Source organism: Nicotiana sylvestris, chromosome 8 (assembly GCF_000393655.2).
Source record: "Nicotiana sylvestris chromosome 8, ASM39365v2, whole genome shotgun sequence".
In the NCBI taxonomy this organism is placed as follows: domain Eukaryota; kingdom Viridiplantae; phylum Streptophyta; class Magnoliopsida; order Solanales; family Solanaceae; genus Nicotiana; species Nicotiana sylvestris.
The window spans coordinates 117,744,169-117,749,520 of record NC_091064.1 but is presented as its reverse complement, the minus strand read 5'-3'; positions in this window follow the sequence as shown (position 1 = coordinate 117,749,520).

Below are 5,352 nucleotides of genomic sequence, written 5' to 3'. Positions count from 1 at the left end.
CTCTAGCTCGCTATGCCCTTCCCTCTCAAATTGGCCTCCACGCGCGTCGAATCTATCCAAAATCAGAACGAATAGGTCACAATATTCTAAGGGAACATAGCCCAAGCAAAAACATTCGAAAAAATATCAAATATCTCGAAATTAGCAAAAGCCGAGCCCCAGGCCCACGTCTCGGAATTGGGTAAAATTTACATTTTCAGAATCCTCATACCCTCACGAGTCTAACCACACCAAAATTATCCAATTCTGATACCATTTGGTCCTTCAAATCATTATTTTACATTTTTGAAAATTTTCACAATTTTCTTCCCAAATTCCATCCCAAATCACGAATCAAATGATGAATTCAATGATATATTCATGTACTCTAGCCAACTCTGAGTTAAAATCACTTACCCCGATGAATTTCTTGAAAAACCTTCGAATCATTGCCAAAATCCGGGCTCTCTAGGTCAAAATATCAAATAAAACCAAAAACCTCGTATTTATATAGAGTACCCTTCTGGTCTTCTCACCGCGGGCCGCACCAAATCGACTACGGTCCACACCAATTGACCGCGGTCCGCGTGACACCTACCGAGGCCGCGCCCATTTTTGTGCAGTTCGCGCGATGCCTACCACGGCCGCGCCCCTTCCGCGCAAGCCAGCGCGGTCCGCGCAAGCCAGCGCAGTCCGCGCAAGCCAGCGCAGTCCGCGCGACGCCTACCGCGGTCGCGCCCCTGCAGTCCTCTTGGACCTGCTACAGCTGCTGCATTTTTCTGTTATATTTTTTAACTCCAAACTTCCCGTTAGCCATCCAAAATCACCCCGAGGCCCTCGGGACCTCAACCAAAAGCACCAACGTATCCTAAAACATCCTCCAAACTCGTTCAAATCCTCAAAACACCTCAGACAACATCAAAACCATCAAATTACATCGAATTCAAGCCTAAGAACTCCAAGAACTCTTGAATTATGTTTTCGATCAAAAGGTCTTATCAAATTTCGTCCGGATGACCTAAAATTTTGCACACACATCCCAAATGACACAATGAAGCTACTACAACTCTCAGAATTCCATTCCGACCCCTTTATCAAAATCTCGCTTATCAACCGAAAATTGCCAAATATCAATTTCGCCAATTCAAGCCTAAATCTTCTCTACAACTCCAAAACCCATTCCGATCGCGCTCCTAAGTCACAAATCACCTCCCGAAGCTAACCGAACCATCGAAACTCACATCCGAGCTCTCTAACACATAAGTCAACATCCGGTTGACTTTTTCCAACTTAAGCCTTCTTGGAAGAGACTAAGTGTCTCATTTCTTACCAAAACCACACCAACCGCAAACCAATCAACCCAATCACATAAAACACGGATAACAAAGCATAAACAAGCTGAAATGGGGGAAGATGGAGCGGTAACTCATGAGATGACTGGCCGGGTCGTCACATCATCCCCAACTTAAATAAATGTTCGTCCTCGAACGAGTCAAGGAACATACCTGAAGCCTCGAATAAGTGAGGATATTTGCTCCGCATATCCCGCTCGGTCTCCCAGGTAGCCTCCTCCACGGGCCGACCTCTCCACTACACTTTCACTGAAGCTATATCATACGACCTCAACTTCCGAACCTGACGACCCAAAATAGCTACTGGCTCCACATCAAAGGTCAAATCATCATCCAACTGAACTGTGCTGAAGTCGAAAACATGAGACGGATCCCCAATATACTTCCGGAGCATAGAAACATGAAATACCGGATGCACGCTAGACAAGCTGGGTGGCAAAGCAAGCTCATAAGCCACCTTACCAATCCTCCGAAGCACCTCGAACGGCCCAATAAATCGCGGACTCAACTTTCCTTTCTTCCCAAATCTCATAACACCCTTCATGGGCGAAACCTTCAGCAAGACCTTCTCACCAATCATGTAGGATACATCTCGAACCTTCCGGTCCGCATAGCTCTTCTGACGTGACTGAGCTGTACGAAGTCTTTCCTGAATCACCTTCACTTTCTCTAAGGCATCCTGAACCAAGTCTGTTCCCAACATCCTAGCCTCGCCAGGCTCGAACCAACCAATTGGAGATCTACACTGTATATCCCATACAAGGCCTCATATGGTGCCATTTGAATGCTGGACTGATAGCTGTTGTTGTAGGCAAACTCTGCAAGCGGCAGAAACTCATCCCAAGAACCTCCGAAATCAATAACACAGGCGCGCAACATGTCCTCCAGTATCTGAATAGTGCGCTCGGATTGTCAGTCCGTCTAAGGATGAAACGCTGTGCTCAACTCTACTTGAGTACCCAACTCTCTCTGCACGGCTCTTCAAAACTGCGAAGTAAACTGAGTACCTCTATCTGAGATGATGGAAACCGGAACACCATGCAACCGAACAATCTCCCGGATATAAATCCCTTCCAACCGCTCTGAAGAATAGGTAGTACACATAGGAATGAAGTGCGCAGACTTGGTCTGCCGATCCACAATCACCCAAATAGCATCAAACTTCTTCAAAGTCCAAGGAAGTCCAACCACAAAGTCCATAGTGATCCTTTCCCACTTCCACTCAGGAATAACCATCTGTTGAAGCAAGACACCCGGTCTCTGATGCTCATATTTCACCTGCTGACAATTGAGACACCGAGCTACAAATCCCACAATATCTTTCTTCATTCTTCTCCACCAATATTGCTGCCTCAAATCTTGATACATCTTCGCAGCACCCGGATGGATAGAATACCGCGAGCTATGGGCCTCTTCCAGAATCAACGCTCTAAGCCCATCCATATTGGGCACACAAATCCGACCCTACATCCTCAACACATCATTATCACCGATGGTCACATCTCTGGCATCACCATACTGAACTCTATCCTTAAGGACAAGCAAATGCGGATCATCATACTGGCGCTCTTTGATGCGATCATATAAGGAAGACCGAGAAACCACACAAGCCAACACCCAACTGGGCTCCGAAATATCCAATCTCACAAACCGATTGGCCAAGGCCTGAACATCAACTGCAAGGGGTCTCTCCCCAACTGAAATATATGCCAAACTCCCCATACTCACTGCCTTTCGACTCAAAGCATCGACAACTACATTGGCCTTTCCCGGATGATACAGAATAGTGATATCATAATCCTTAAGCAACTCCAACCATCTTCGCTGCCTCAAATTAAGATCCTTTTGCTTGAACAAATGCTGAAGACTACGATGATCAATGAACACCTCACAAGATACGCCATACAAGTAATGCCTCCAAATCTTCAATGCATGAACTATGGCAGCCAACTCCAAATCATGAACGGCGTAGTTCTTCTCATGGGGATTCAACTGACGAGAAGCATAAGCAATAAATCTACCCCCCTGCATCAACACACAACCAATCCCAACTCTCGAAGCATCACAATACACAGTATATGAACCTGAAGTTGATGGCAAAACCAACATTAGAGCTGTGGTCAAGGCTGTCTTGAGCTTCTGAAAGCTCTCCTCACACTCGTCTGACCATACAAATGGAGCACCCTTCTGAGTCAACTTGGTCAAGGGCGATGCAATGGATGAAAATCCCTGAACAAACCGGCGATAATAGCCTGCTAACCCAAGAAAGCTATGAATCTCTGTGGCTGAGGACAGTCTAGGCCAACTCTGAATCACCTCTATCTTCTTTGGGTCAACCTGAATACCCTCGCTGGACACCACGTGTCCCAAGAAAGCCATTGTACTGAGCCAAAACTCACACTTGGAGAACTTTGCATAAAGCTTCTCCTCCCTCAATCTCTGCAACACAACTCTCAAATGCTCTGCATGCTCCTCCTGACTACGCGAATACACCAGGATATCATCAATGAATACTATAACGAACGAATCAAGATAAGGCCGGAACACACAGTTCATCAGATGCATGAATGCTGCTGGGGCATTAGTTAGCCCGAAAGACATAACAAGAAACTCATAATGACCATATCTGGTCCTGAAAGCAGTCTTAAGAACATCCGAATCCCTGATCTTCAACTGGTGATAGCCCGAACGGAGATCAATCTTGGAGAACACTTTCGCTCCCTGAAGCTGATCAAATAAATCATCAATGCGAGGCAAAGGATACTTGTTCTTAATTGTTACTTTGTTCAATTGCCTATAATCGATGCCCATTCTCATTGTGCCATCCTTCTTCTTCACAAACAGAATGGGCGCACCCTAAGGTGACACACTAGGCCGAATGAAACCCTTATATAGGAGTTCCTGAAGTTGTTCTTTCAATTCCTTCAACTCTGTTGGTGCCATACGATACAGCAGAATAGAAATGGGCTGAGTGCCCGGCAATAGGTCAATACCAAAATCAATATCCCTGTCTGGTGGTATGCCCGTCAGGTCTGCAAGAAAAACATTGGGAAAATCCCTCACAACTGGAACAGAATCAATACTAGGAGTCTCGGTTCCAACATCCCTCACAAATGCTAGATATGAAAGGCAACCCTTCCCAACCATACGTTGGGCCTTCAAGAAGGATATCACTCTACTAGGAACATAATCAGTCACACCACGCCACTCGATCCGCGGTACACCGGCATAACCAAAATGACTATCTTAGCATGACAGTCTAGAATAGCACGGCGCGGGGATAGCCAATCCATGCCCAAAATGACATCAAAATCAACCATGCTCAATAGCAATAGATCTACTCGGGTCTCCAGACCCCAATAGTCACCACACATGACCGGTACACATGGTCTACAACAACAGTATCGCCCACCGGGGTAGATACATGAACAGGTAAAGCAAGAAACTCACGGGGCATACCCAAATAATGAGCAAAGTATGATGACACATAAGAAAAAGTAGAACCGGAATCAAATAATACAAAGGCATCTCTGTGACAGACTGAAACAATACTTGTAATGACAGCATCCGAAGCAATGGTGTCGCGTCTACCTGGGAGTGCATAAAAAAGGGCCTGACCGCCCCCTAATCGACCTCCCCCTCTAGGTCGACCCTTGGCTGCCTGACCTCCACCCCTAGCTGGCTGGGCAGGTGGTGAAGTAACTGGAGCAGAAGTCGAGGGCTGACCCCTTTGATGATACTAACCATCGCGAAGTCGAGGACACTGCCTCATCATATGCCCAAACTCTCTGCACTCGTAACAACTACCCGGTGCTGGAGATGGGGACTAAAGGGAACCCCTGGCACCAGAATGGCCAGAAGAAGGACCTGCCACGGAAGAACCCTAGACTGATGGGGTACGAGATGAACTCTGAGCTGGAAGGGCGCTGAGTGATGACTAGCCCTGCTACGACCCATGGTAACCACGACCTGAGGATGCCCCACAATACTCTGGACGGGCCGACTGAGTGGGCCTAAAAGA